The sequence below is a fragment of the Ornithorhynchus anatinus genome, chromosome 7 (genome assembly GCF_004115215.2).
Source record: "Ornithorhynchus anatinus isolate Pmale09 chromosome 7, mOrnAna1.pri.v4, whole genome shotgun sequence".
NCBI lineage: Eukaryota > Metazoa > Chordata > Mammalia > Monotremata > Ornithorhynchidae > Ornithorhynchus > Ornithorhynchus anatinus.
The window spans coordinates 60022281-60037390 of record NC_041734.1 but is presented as its reverse complement, the minus strand read 5'-3'; positions in this window follow the sequence as shown (position 1 = coordinate 60037390).

Here is a 15110-nt window from a genome sequence, read left to right as displayed (position 1 = left end):
CAAAGTCTGTTTCTGATCTTGCATCTACCTCAGTGCATAGAACAGTGCTTGACCCATAGTAAGTCCTTAACAAATACCATTAAAAAAAAAAGGCAAAAGCCCTCCCACAGTGGGACTCCCACATTTGATAAACAACTCAGAATTGCTACAAATACAAATACGTAAACCACCAGGGAGGATGGGCCAAATTCAGAGTTATTACAGAAAACACACACAAAATCACACACACACAAGTGACACTCTCATGTAGACTGAAGTCCCAGCCCCCGGTAGCACTTTCTATCCTGCCTACCCCCTCGGACTCTTCCCATCCTCATGAGACCAAGAAGGAACAGCTTCTCAGACCACACTGAGAAGTAGTGTGGCCTCTAGTGGAAAGAGCCCAGACTTGGGAATCAAAGGACCTGGGTTCTAATCCCACTCAGCCACTTGCCTGCTGTGTGACCTTGGGCAAGTCATTTAATTTCTCTATGCCTTAATTCCCTCATCTGTAAAATGGGGAATAACGGTGAGCCCCATGAGTCCAACCTGATTAGCTTGTATCTACCCCAACACTTAGTACAATGCCTGGCACATAGTAAGTGTTTAACAAATACCATTAAAAAACCCCCCAGCAACTGCAATCTCCAGCCCTCCCTCTTGAGGGGCAGCCAAGAAGAGGATTCACCCCAGGTATAGGGCCTTGGATCCCTTGGATAAGGAAATTTGGTTTCATTACTCTGTCCCACCACATGTCCCTTTACAGGTGACCATGCCCCTTCAGTGCAGCGATCCTCAATTTTTTAGGTCCAAGTATCCCTTCGGCAGGGCAGGAGTCACAGAAGGAATCCCCACCTCTGCTTTCTGGGCAGGCCATTTTTAGAAGGAGAGTGCCACAAACCCCCAGCAGAGCACAGATGCTGAGGGAAGGGGCCAAGAGCAAAGCGTTTACCTTCGTATAGAGAAAAGGCTTGGGGACTGTCAGCAGTGATGTGACTGTGGATCAATAAGACGGGCAACAGGTTAACCAGTGGTCGACAGACTGGACACGGCAAGCCTCTGCAATGGAAGCTTTACCAGGAGGCCTCTGATGCCCCCTTCGGAGGTATTTCCCTGGGCATGTAGTGAAAAGTAGGTATCATCCCCCATAAAATTTCTCTTTGTTGTCCCTGATTAGGCTGAAGCAGTGGGTCTTTTGCAAAGCAACTCATTCCCTATTCTTTTTTTTAACGGTGTTTGTTAAGCACTTACTATGTGTCAAGTACTGCCCTAAGCACTGGGGTAGATATAAGTTAATTAGGCCGGATACATTCTCTGTCCCCACATGGGCCCCACAGAGAACAGGTAGTGAATCCCCATTTTGCAGTTGAGAATACTGAGGCCAAGTGAAGCGACTTGCCCTAGGTCACACAACAGTCAAGTGGTGGAGCTGGGATTAGAACCCAGCTCCTCTGGCTCCCAGGCCCATATTTTATCCACTAGGCCATGCTGCTTCCCAATTTCCCATTCTTTCTGTTCATTCCCCTAAAGATAGGGGAGATTTCCCACTTTTCTTATTCCCTCTCTCCCCACCATCACGGTTCCCAGGGGGACCTGCATATGTGGCACCCACTCTTTACATGGCTCTGTGGGTGTGGCCATGTGTGGTTGCCTGTCAGCAAAGCTCCCGCTCACACGCTCTATCCATCTTTAGATGGGGCATCTCTCTGTCTGCGTGCCTATGTGAATACATGTCTCCGCCTGTGGGTGCAGGTCACTCTCTGAAGGTCTCTGGTCATCTGTGTTTATCCGTGTGGCTGCGTGATGATGTTTTTCGCTGGGAAATGGATCGCTTTTCCTCCCTCCCTCCCTCTTTCTTCTTGCCTGTGTTTAGGACCATTTCTCTCTTTGCAGCTCTCTCTCCTTCCGTGGGTGTCTCTCGCTCTGTTCACCTCTCCGAATGTCCCATCTCAATACGAGGGGGCAGCCGTGCCTCTTCCCCAATGCCCAGCCCCACACCGATCCTCCGAGATGGCCAAGATGGCCCATCCCGGGGGATTCCAGCTCTTTCCCAAAGAGCCCAAAGAGCCAGAGCTTGACAGGCCCTGAAACCTGATTGGGGAATCCCTCCCAGCTAGTTTCTCTCCATCTTGATAAAACGAAAGGGTGCCATAGCCCAGGGTCTCTCCCAAGAGCTGTACAGCGAGGGACCCGATCATCCCCTCTTCCCCAAGAGACTGCAAAGAGGCGGCTGTGGCAGAATCGTAGGTGGCTCTCTGGGTGTAAGAGAGGGGGCTAGAGGAGAAGCTGTGGGGCGACCAGCAAAGCAAGGGAAAGCTGGGTGGGTTGTAGGTGGGCTGGGGCTGGGCGGGGACCCGGCAGCTGCCCCTTCTCAAGCGGATCATCCCCCTGCAGCCTCATGCTGGCCCCCAAAAGCGATTTGCCGTACTGTATGGGGTGAGGACGCCACCTGTGGGCTGCTGAGTGGTAGTGCTTCTGAGCCAAGAAGCCCTTGATAGAAAGTTGGGATGGAGAGACAGGTGCCTCTTCCCCGACGCCCTCCCCCACCCCACACCGCTCCTCCAAGATGGCCAAGAAGCCCTTGATAGAAACGTTGGGATGGAGAGACAGGTGCCTCTTCCCACCCCGCTCCTCCAAGATGGGCATCGGGACCCTTAGGGCAATAAGTAGAACACCATCCCAGGAGCCAGGACTTCTGGGTCCGTTCTAAGCTCTGTATTTCTATCAAACAACCACAACAACAAAACGAAAACCCCAGAACAGTCCCCTTCTTTGGGGGAAGCAGCGTGACTCAGTGGAAAGAGCCCGGCCGTGGGAGTCAGAGGTCATGGGTTCTAACCCCGGCTCCGCCGCTTGTCACCTGTGTGACTTTGGCCAAGTCACTTCACTTCTCTGGGCCTCAGTTACCTCATCTGGAAAATGGGGGTTAAAACTGTGAGCCCCACGTGGGACAACCTGATGACCTTGTATCCCCCCCAGCGCTTAGAACAGTGCTTTGTACATAGTAAGCGCTTAACAAATGCCATTATTATGACAAGCAGCGTGGCTCAGTGGAAAGAGCACGAGCTTGGGAGTCAGAGGTCATGGGTTCGAATCCCGACTCTGCCACTTTTCAGCTGTGTGACTGTGGGCAAGTCACTTAACTTCTCTTTGCCTCAGTTCCCTCGTCTGGAAAATGGGGATTAAGACTGTGAGCCTCACGTGGGACAACCTGATTACCCTGTATCTATCCCAGCGCTTAGAACAGTGCTCTGCACGTAGTAAGCGCTTAACAAATACCAACATTTATTTATTTTAGGCTTTAGCTTCTCCTCCTTCCCAAGGAAGAATATTTGGGGTCTTCTCCTTCTGAGGAGGACTATGGGGAAGAGTAGGTCAAATACTTCAAGGCCTTTGGGCCAGAGGGGCAGGAGAAACAGTAGTAGAGAGACGAGCAGGAGGCGACTCTAGAGACGTCTTCGTTACATTTCCAGTGCTAAGCGCTTAGTACAGTCCTCTGCACATAGTAAGCACTCAATAAATATGGTTGAATGAATGAATTTCCCAGGGACTAAAGTGGCAAAGGTAGAAACACTTCGGTGGACACACACTTAGTGTCAGCTCTGCTCACACCTAGGGTCAACCTAAGCTGCACCCCCAAACATACCCAATCAAACACATTTATACACCAGTCCACTACATTCAGATCTCTATGTGCATGTGCAGATTCACACGCACATTAATATGCATGCATTCACACACACGTACCCATACACATACCCACATGCTTTTGCCTCCTAGGGGAGCCTGCGATATTGACTCTAATTACAAAGCAAAGTGGCATGTGCAATGAAGAGGAACTGGAAGAGTAGTGACAGGCAGGAACACAGCAGCAAGACTGAGGGACTGGGGAGGCCGGCTAACCAGGGGGCTGTAACATTAAGGGATTTGCCCAACCCTATAACAGGCCCCGGAGTCCAAGTTTCCTGGTTCCAGCTCTTGCCGTTCTGTTGCTCCAGGGTAGGGGGCAGCAACCGTCCAGGAAGGGGCAAAAAAAGCCCTAGGAAACTGTCCCGGTCTATCAAAGCATTCAGGTGGGGGTTTGGTCCCCTAACAGCTGTTCTCCCTCAGTCCCTGTGACACCAGGGTCGCACACCGACCACCCCACCCCCGAGAATTGACTGGGGTCACCAGCACAATCTCGAGCCACTCCAGGCCTTGGACTGGAAACCCAGGCGTCCTGTCTTCCACTCCAGAAATTTAACCCGGAGATCTTATTCCCTTGCAGCACCAAGAACAGAACCTAAAAGTCCTTCTCTCCCAGGATCTTCACCTCACCTGCCACTAACTGCCCTGTCCCTTCATCCAACTCTCCAGGGTCCCCTTCCAGGTTAGGCTGGCCCTGAGTACGAGCCTCCTGGCCCTGTGACTAGGACTTGGATCTTCCACCTGCCTTTCTAAGTGCCTCCCCTTGTCATGATAAAAGCCCCCACAAACCCTTCAGGCAGCTGTCATATAGTGTTGGTTGCTACAGCAACTGACAAACCTTTCCCTCTGCTTCTCACCCGCCTGGCTTCTGCCACTCCACCCTGGCCCTGAGAGAGCCAAGAACTCTTCCAAGCATGAGGCAGCCACTGAGCCCCCAAGCCATGGATTTTGGCAGCCACATGGACCCCTCTGTTCCCCTTTGGGAACCCTCGAGACCAAGTGGCATGGCTGGCAGACAGGGAGACCACGGGAAGATTCAGGGATGCGGGATGTAGCTTCCAGGCTTCTTTATTCTCCAGGAGGAGAGTGCAGAATCGGGGGGGCCTGGGGCACCCTGTTCTGTCCTGGGGCCCTGCAGGCTCGCTGGCTCTAGAGGCTCCAGGTTGCACAACTCCTGGGGGGTGTGGGGGGAGAGAAGAGCACCCAGAGCTTCTAATGATGGCTTCTGAAGAACAGACATAATTACCACCTCGCGTAGGGTTAATTACCACTAATCGTCCTGGGGAATTAGTCAATTCTTGTGCCATCATGGAACCAAAATATTTGCCAGTTTGGCGGGTCTCCAACCCCCTACTCCTCCCCCTCCCTTTTCATGTTCCCCCACCCTGACGCTGGGTTCCTGGCTTGTGGGCTGAGGGGACCGGATTGTGAGCCACAGCATAGAAGCAGCGTGGATGGAGCACAGGCCTGGGAGTCAGAAGGACTTGGGTTCTAATTTGGGTTCTGCCACTTGTCTGCTGTGTGACCTTGGGCAAGTAAGCCCGTTGTTGGGCAGGAATTGTCTCTATTTGTTGCTGAATTGTACTTTCCAAGCACTTAGTACAGTGCTGTGCACACAGTAAGCGCTCAATAAATATGATTGAATGAACTTAACTTCTCTGTGCCTCAGTTACCTCATCTGTAAAATGAGGATTAAGAGGCTGTGGGACAGGAACTGTATCCAACTTGATTATCTTATGTCTATCCCAGCGCTGAGAACAGTGCCTGGCACTTAGTAAGTGCTTAACAAATACCATTATTATTATTAGAAGCAGCATGGCATAGTGGCTAGACCATGGGCGGAGTCAGAAGGTCATGGGTTCTAATCCCAGGTCCCCCACTTATATTCTGGGTGACCTTGGGCAAGTCACTTCACTTCTCTGGGCCTCAGTTACCTCATCTGTAAAATGGGGATAGAGACCTTGAGCCCCCTGTGGGACAGAGACTGTGTCCAACCCCGATTTGCTTGTATTCACCCCAGCGCTTAGAACAGTGCCTGGCACAAAGTAAGCGCTTAACAAATACCATAATTAATTAATATTATTCTTATCATCATTAGCTCTAGAAACTTCTCAGTGCCTCCCATTCGCTGAAGTTGCAAGCAGCCTATTCTCCTGTAGGGGAGGAGGAGCCTCTGAGCTCTGTCTGGCAGTCCATTTCCAGGTAGTCACAGATGGAAAAATTCATGAGCATCACTTTCTCCCCTAGTCACTGCCTCGTTGGGCAACCCCAGGCAAGTGGCTTCCCCTTCTACCAGTGTCGGTTTCCCCGGACTGTGACGTGACGCAGGGTGAATGATTCAGCATGCCCGGGGGCCTATGGAAAGTCACCTGTGTATTGGCTCCTTGTACACCTGTTTGTTGTCCACTCCCACCCCTGCCTGCATCTGAATCGGTAACTTTTCCCTCCATCTCTGGTGCGCTGGAAGGAGCACAGTGATTGGCACATAGGAAGTGCTGAACAAATACCATCATTGCCATCATCCGTGCAGGAAGAGAAATTGAGGCACAGAGATGGGAAGCAATTTATCTAAGATCATATGGCAAGCCAGGGGCTGAAAATAGCTCTGAAGAACATTGACTTCCAGTCTGGTATTCCCTCCACCAGACTCCTGTGCAGGGCTTAGGGGAAGGAATTTGAAGGCCAAACAGACTTATCACTTCCCCCTCCTCTGGACTCCTCCGTGAATAAAGGGGCCAGGACAATCGGGGCTGATTTTTTTAATGGTATTTGTTAAGTGCTTAATATGTGCCAGGCACTGTACTAAGCACTGGGATGGATACAAGCAAATCTGGTTGGACACAGTCTCTGTCCCACATGGGGCTCACGGTCTCAATCTCCATTTTACAGATGAGGTAACTGAGGCACAGACAAGTGAAGGGATTTACCCAAGGTCACCCAGGTGACAAGTGGCAGAGCCGGCATTAGAACCCAGGTCTTTCTGACTCCCAGACCTGTGCTCTATCCACTAGGCCATGCTACGTCTTTACTAGGCCATGCTGTTGATTTACTTGGATACAGGAAAATGTGTTGCCAGGAAGTGTGTGTTTTGTCTCTCTGCAAACCAGCAGGGAGCAGAAATGGGTCACGGGTCTAGAAAGGCAGACATCCCATGCGCGCGCACGTGCCGCTCTCTCTTTCTCTCTCTACCCCTCCTTCTTTCCCCTCACCCCTTCCTCCAGATCTCCAGCCAGCCCAAGAGGAGGAGGAGGGAGGGCTGAGAGAAGTGGCCGAGGAGCCGTCTGGAGCTGTCGGCAGTGAAACAAAGAAGGGGCAGACCCTCAGGCCATAGCGTTGGGGAGGTTGCCTGACCTCCCTATTTGCCATTTGTTGCTGTCTCTCCTACCCTCGGGTACCCCAGCAATTCTGGGAAACCACACCATGGGGTTGTCCAGATTTTGTAGGGCTAGTTGATCTCTGGGTGTAAAGGCCTCTTAAACCATTAAGTGTTTAAATGTGTGTTGGAGGGTGGTTGGGAAAGAACCCAGTCTCTTTCTTTCCCCATTCCCCTTGTGCCTATCCCAACACCCCCTAAAGTAGGTCATACTGAGTTCTGAGCTCAGAGGAAGAGGAGGGTGAGGAATCAATCATTCCAGGCTTCATAGCAACTGCCCCTGAAGTTTTTTTTAAGCCCCTGGACTTTGAACTATGGTTCTTATCAACAGGGTTTGTCTGTGGTCTCCCCTCTCTCCTCTCCTCCTTTGTGGCAAGAATGACTTCCTGGAATCAATGAAAAAGAATTGTCCTTAAAGAGAGAGACATTCAGCTGTAGGGTACAATGGGGCAGCCGTTGAACTCCTCCGGGTCCCCACTGAGAGGACAGGAAGTAGAGGTAAATTGTGTTCGTTTAGGGTTCCCTTAGGGAGGACCCCAGGATTGTTTAGGACCTAGAGTATATCTCTGAATAGACCCCATTCTGAACATGTAACAGGCAGTTGTGTCCCCCTCTAGCAGGTGCCCTGCTATCCACTTCACAATAGGCACCGATAAGCTTTGAAGCAGTGTGGCCTAGTGAAAGAGCACGGGCCTGGGAGTCAGAGGGCCTGGGTTCTAATCCCATCTCTGCCACTTGTCTGTGTGTGACCTTGGGCAAGTCACTTATCTTCTCTGTGCCTCAGTTACCTCATCTGTAAAATGAGGGTTTAATACCTGTCCTCCCTCCTACTTAGCCCCATGTGGGACAGGGACTGTGTTCAACCTGATTATCTTGTTTAGTACAATTCCTGGCACATAATAAGTGCTTAACAAGTAGCATTAAAAAATATACCCTTGCCTTCTCAGAGGAGCTCTGACAGGACTCTGGTTCATGCGAACCTAGGTATGAGAGCAGGAAACTACCTTTTCTGGGCCCCAGTGTTTCCTGCTGTGCCACCGAGCCCACAATTGGAGAATGATCAAAACTTCTTGTTTGGTGTTTCTCCAGTGCTTTCTCAAGGACCTGTCTCATCCTCTCCTTAAAACAGTACCTCTAGTCTCATTCTCTTTCCCCCAACACGAAACATCCCCATCCTGCTATCTCCACCATGGCTGAGCCAAGGCAGTGTCCTCCACCCTCCCAAAACAGCCCAATGTTATGGGTGACATTCAGTGGTATTCTTTCCCAAGAAGCAGCATGGACTAGTGGAAAGAGCTCAGATTTAGGATTCAGTGAACCTGGATTCTAATCCCAGCTCTTCCACTTCGCTGCTGTGTGACCTCGGGCAAATCTCTTAATTTATCTGTGCCTGAGTTACCTCATCTGTAAAATGGGGTTTCAACACCTGCTCTCCTTCCTATTTAGATTGTGAGTCCTGTGTGGGACAGGGACTGTCTGACCCGATTATCTCGTATAGTCCCCAGTGCTTAGAAGAGTGCTTGACACATAGTAAGTGCCTAACAAATACCATTATTATTGTATTTTTATTACTACTACTATAGTGGATAGAGCACTGGCCCGAGAGTCAGAAGGGCAAGGGTTCTAATCCCAGCGCCGCCACATGTCTGCCATGTGACCCTGGGCAAGTCACTTCACTTTTCTGTGCCTCAGTTACTTCCTCTGTAAAATGGGGATTGAGACTGTGAGACCCATGTGGTACAGGGACTGTGTCTAACCCGATTTGCTTGTATCCAACCCCAGCGCTTAGTACAGTGCTTGGCACATAGTAAGTGCTTAACGAATACCATAATTATTATTACTACTACTAATACTAATACCATTTAAAAAAAACAAAACCCAGGGTAATAGAAGACCCAAGAACGTGGAGCTCAAAGTGACCCTTACTGATCGAGAGCAATTCTGGGTCTAATTGGATAGGTTGGGTAGAGCTTCCTGTGTGAATGTTTCATAGGCACATAACACTTTGGACTGCTGGTTTCCTACGCTAGTGTCTGGGTATTGGGTGCTAGGGTCACACGTGGGCTGGAAACTGTGAGCCATGTGTCGGTGCCTCTGTGAGAGGAGGGTTTCTTGTTTTGTCTTACCCCTCTGTCTGTGGAACGGCCCAAAGTGGAGCCTCCATGGGTTCAAGGTCCAGCTCCCAGCACCTTCTGATGCCTCTCTCTAGCCAGGCCCCTGAAGCATAGCAGAAGGGAAGCCAGGCATCTGTTGTCACTCTCAGTCCAGGCTGGGCTCTCTAAGGAGCAAGAAAAACTCGCTGCCTCCTCCCTCAAGAACTGCCTCCCCCGAGCCTATTTTCCTGGAAATTTTCCCCGAGGAAATCCAATCCGTATGTTCCCGATTCTTTTATCTTGAACCCATCTGGTCAGGGCCCTGGGCTAGCCAGAGAGCCTTATGAGAAAAGGGGAGCAGAGGCAAGAGGAAGGGAGGGTTATGAGTAAAAGGAGAGTGCAGACAAAACGCCTGGCTTTGGAGCGCGACTGAGGAGTGGGCTCCTCACTAGACAGAAACTACGTTCCTGGGAGGCAGACCCCTTAAGTGGAATCCTAGACTCAATCCATAAGACCTTAGGGCCCTTCTCCATGCTTCGGTTTTCTCCTCTGCAAAGGTCTGCACTCAATCCCCTTGTCCTTCTCCTACCTTACCTCCCTGATTTCTAACTACAACCCAGCTCACACATTCCGCTCCTCTAATGCCAACCTACTCACTGTAACTCAGTCTTGTCTGCCTCACCCATGGTCTGCCTTTGGCCTAGAACTCCCTCCCCCTTCATGTCTGAAAGACCACCTCTCTCCCCACTTTCAAAGCCTTATTAAAATCACATCTCCTCCAAGAGGCCTTCCCTAAGCCCTCATTTCCCCTAATCTCTCTCCCTTCTGTGTCATTCTTACACCTGCATTTGTACTCTTTATTCACTCCTCCTTCAGCCCCACAGCACTTTAGGTCCATATCCAAAATTTATTTTCATGTCTGCCTCCCCCTCTAGACTGTAAGCTCCTTATGGGCAGGGAACTTGTCTATCAACTCTGCTAGACTGTGTCAATCGATCAATCGATGGTATTTATTGAGTGCTTACTAGGTGCAGAGAACTGAACTAAGCACTTGGGAGAGTACAATTCAACTGAATTAGCAGACATGTTCCCTGCCCATAATGAGCTTACAGTCTAGATGAGGAGAGAGGCATTAATATGAATAAATAATTTATAATATATAATTTAAAGATATGTACATAAGTGCTGTGGGGTTGGGAGGTGGGGTGAATATTGTACTTTCCCAAGTGCTTAGTACAGTGCTCTGCTGACAGTAAGTGCTCAATAAGTAGGATGGATTTATTGATTGTTTGGTCTCCGAATGAGGGGGTGGGGGTTGGGGGAAACCCTATCAAGTTGCTTTCAACTTTGCCCTTGTCCCCAGCCCTCTCCTCTGGTAGCTTCCTGAGTGAAGAGAGAAGGGCTGAGACAGACTGTAGAGGCTCTGCCCTTGCCTGGAGTGCCTGAAAATAAATGACAGCTCCCCTCAGTGAAAATTGGAAACGCCCAGGTTTCCTTAGTAGCCATTGGGGCGTCAGGGAGCAACTCTGAACCAGCTCCTTACTTACTGTCCCCAACTAGTGGAGGGCATGAAGCCACAGGTAAGACTTAGTCAGTCTTACCCCCAAACCATCCTCCCCACACCAAACACCAAACTACCCCTGACAAGATTATCATCATCATCATCATCATCATCATATTTAAGTGCTTACTTTGAGCTAAGAACTGTACTAAGATACAAGATAATCAGGTCAGGCACAGTCCCTGTCCCACATAGGGCTCGTAGTCTAAGGAGGGGGGAGATCAAGCATTTTACAGATGAGAAAACTGAGGCCCAGAGAAGTTAAGTGTCTTGTCCAAGGTCACATAGTGGGGAAGCAACGGAGCTGGAATCAGAACCCAGGTCTTCTGACTCCCAGGTCCTGGCTCTTTACACTGGATCTTGCTACTTCTTCAGCTCCCCAGGTCTCTTCCCAGAACCCAGGTCTTTTGCTCCCTAATTTCTACCCAGCATCTTCCCCAGGATTATTCCTGGAGAGGGTATTGTGGGTAAGTGAAAAAAGCGCAGGTCTGGGATTCAGTGCTTAGTACAGTGCTTGGCACATAGTAAGCACTTCACAGATGCCATAATCAATATTATCATTATTATTATTATTACTCTTGGCTAACTGTGTTCTAGTCCCAGCTCTACCATTCGCCCACTGTGTGACACTGGGCAAGTTGCACTTTTTTTAATGATATTTGTTAAACACTTATTGTGTGCCAAGCACTATTCTAAGCACTGGGGTAGTTACAAGGTTATCAGATCCAACATGGGGCTCACAGTCTTAATCCACATTTTATAGGTGAGGTGACTGAGGCACAGAGAAGTGAATTTATTTGGCCAAGGTCACACAGCAGACAAGTGGTGGAGCCAGGGTTAAACCCCAGGTCCTTCTGACTTCCAGGCCCATACTGTAGGCTCAAGGCCTCAATGGAACCTGTTGAGGCCTCAGTTTCATCTTCTGTAAAATGGGGGTGACATATGGACCCCACGGAGATGTTGTGAAGGTAAAATGAGATAAGTGATGTGAAAGGGCTTAGGAAATATAAAAGCACTATTCAAATTCAAGATATTATTATTATTCCTCTGGCCCAAATTGATTATCTTGTAACTGCCCCAGCACTTAGTACTGTGCTTGGCACATAGGAAGCGTTTAACAAAACCCACCATTATCCTTCTTAATTATTAGCTTGGGGTCCACATCATCTCCTGTGTTATTTGCTTCAGGACCTTGACCCCTGAAGAGGGAGAGTATCTGTCACTCCTCAAACCTGCTCCATCCTCAAAATGGGCTGTGCAGCAAAAAAAGCCCTGGCACTGTTGCTAAAGGCCAGTAGGGGATGCTTGTTTTGATTTCTCTCTGAGCTCGGGGAGCTTTTCCTGAACTGCAGAAAAGAGCATGAAGCTCAAAATAGCTGCGGCAGAGGGAGCGAGCTGCACCGTGCTGCTCTCTCCTTACTGTGGGCCCCCTGTTTTGGAGAATTCTGTGTCCAGAGCCCCTCTCCAGCTTAGCCCCTCTCCAGCTTCCCTCCTTCCCCTCCCCAAAAGGACCTGATGAGGGGAGAATGGTTGGACCTAGGGCCCAGATATTGCCTGAAGCATCAATCCAGGCATCTTGCCTCCAAGCCTGCTGCCTCCCCCCACCCCCACCCCCCTTCCCCTCCTCCTACACTCTGTTTCTCGCCAAGGACCTAGACGTCTCGAGTCTCTCAGCTCTGGTTCTCCTTAAAAACACTCTATTCTCCTCCCAGGACATCAGCACATTTCCTACCAGCCTCCTGACCTAAATCTTCTTGACCAAAGCTCTTGTGCCACTTTCCCATGGGGCCGCCTGTGCTACAGCTGTGCCAGGTTGTGGTTTACGGTTGTGTTCTCCTCTTCCTCCTCCTCCTGTTCCACCAACTCCTTCTTCACCCTCTGGTACTCAATTCCAGAACCCTCTGAAGAGTCAGGAAAGCAGTGAGGTTGAATGGCCAGAGTCCCATATCTCCTGACCTCTTTTCCCAACTCCAAATCAATCAATCAATCAATCGTATTTATCGAGGACTTTGTGCAGAGCACTATACTAAGTCCTTGGGAGAGTACAATATAACAGACACATTCCTTGCCCACGGTGAGCTTACAGTCTAAAGGGGGAGACAGACATTAATATGAATAAATAAATCATGGTCATATACATAAGTGCTGTGGGGCTGGGCCGGGGGGTGGGGGAGATGAATAAAAGGAACAAGTCAGTGCGACAAGGAACGGAGTGGCAGAAATGGAAAAGAGGGCTTAGGCAGGGAAGGTTTCTTGGAGGAGATATGCCTTCAGTAAGGCTTTGAAGCGGGGGAGAGTAATTGTCTATGTCAAGCAGAAAAAAAGAGAAGCAGCATGACCTAGTGGAAAGAGCCCAGGCCTGGGAATCAGAGTATCTGCCACTCGTCTGCTGTGTGACAGTGGGCAAGTCACTTCACTTCTCTGTGCCTCAGTTACCTCATTAAGACCCTGAGCCCTATGTGGGACATGGATTGTGTCCAACCTGATTAACTTGTATCTACCCCAGTTCTTAGTACAGTGACTGACACACTGTAAGCATTTAAATACCATTTTTTAAAAAATGTCCTTACCTGCTTTGGAACTCAGTTTACCTCCACTGACAGGGACGATAGCCCCCGCACCCTTCTTCACCCCTAGGCTCTGGTGGGAGAAATGGCAGCTTGTCTAGAAGGTGCTCTGAGCTGAGAATCCATGATGTTAGTTCTTCTCAGAATCCTTGGCCAGGTCTGACAGGGATAAAGCCCATAGGCGGGGTTTTTTTAAATTGTTTTTGTTGTTGTTGTTGTTTTTAAATCTCAACCCCCAGTGCTTCTTAATGGTGCAAATGTACCCTGCTCCCTTTTCACTCCAAACAGTAAAATTTGTCATAATATTTTGGTATCAGCTTGGAATCGACTCAAAGCTGCTGAGTGAGCCCAGGCACACATGGATTTTTGGCCATGTAATTACACACTCTTATATGCCTCCTGGTTCGCCTGGGAATTGGCTCGATTGGCAGCTGCTACTTGGGAACGCGGGAGCTCTGCGCTTCTCCCCTCATCTTGCTGCCAGCTGCCCGGACTCTGGCTCCCCAGGGTGACAGTGAAGTGTGTGTATGTGCATGCGTGTGTGTGTGTGTGTGTGTGTGTGTGTAGGTTGAGGCGGGGAGACAGGGCTGGAGGTAGAAAAGCCCAGAACTCTGTCTGCTGATCAGGCAGGCATGCTGATGTCAGGATTCAATCAATTTGATCAATCAATCAATAGTGTTTATTAAACACTTACTGTGTGCAGAGCACTGTATTAAGCCCTTGGGAGAGTACAGTGCAACAGAATTAGCAGATATGTTCCCTGCCCATACCGAGTTTATAGTCTACAGCCCGACTCACAGCACTTTGCTCTGGTCTTTCTCACCAACGATCCCTTGCCCATGCCCTCCCTCCTGCCTAGAGCTCCCTCCCCTTTAATAGCTGACAGACTACAGCTCTCCCCATCTTCAAAGCCCTTCTAAAATCACATCTCCTCCACTAAAGGTTCTCTCACTAATCTCTCATCTCCCCACCCTATTATCCCTCCCTGCTGCATCATCTGTCTGCTTTCATCTATACCCACTCAGCCTGTATGTATTCACTCCACCCCCTTACAGCTCTTAGGAACATATCTTTAAACTTTTTTAAAATGGTATTTGTTAAGTGCTTAGTATGTGCCAGGCACTGTACTAAGCACTAGGGTAGTTACAAGCTATCGGGTTAGACACAGTCCATGTCCCACATGGGGCTCCCAATCTTCATCCCCATTTTACAGATGAGGTAAATGAGGCCCAGAGAAGTTAAATGACTTGCCCGAGGGCACGCAACAGTCAAGTGATGGATCCGGTATTAGAACCCAGGTCCTTCTGACTCCCAGACTCATGCTCCATCCACTAGGCCATGGTGCTTCTTGGTTGCCACCTCCTTCCTGTAATTTATTTTTATTTGAATTTTGTACCCCTTATATACATCTAATAATAATGATGATGGTATTTGGTAAGCGCTTACTATGTGCCGAGCACTGTTCTAAACCCTGGGGGGGGATACAAGGTAATCAGGTTGTCCCCTGTGGGGCTCACAGTCTTAATCTTCATTTTGCAGATGAGGAAACTGAGGCCCAGAGAAGTGAAGTGACTTGCCCAAAGTCACACAGCTGACAAGTGGCACAGCCGGGATTAGAACCCATGATCTCTGACTCCCAAGCCTGTGCTCTTTCCACTGAGCCACGTTGCTAGGCTGTAATCTCCTTGTGGGCCGGGAATACTTCTACCAACTCTGTTACACTGTAATCTCCCAAGCACTTAGTACAGTGCTCAGCACAAAGTAAGCCATTTACGAATAGAATTGATTGATTGATTGATTAGTGTGATTGTAAGCTCCTTGAGGGCAGGGTTCCGATCTAACTCTACTGT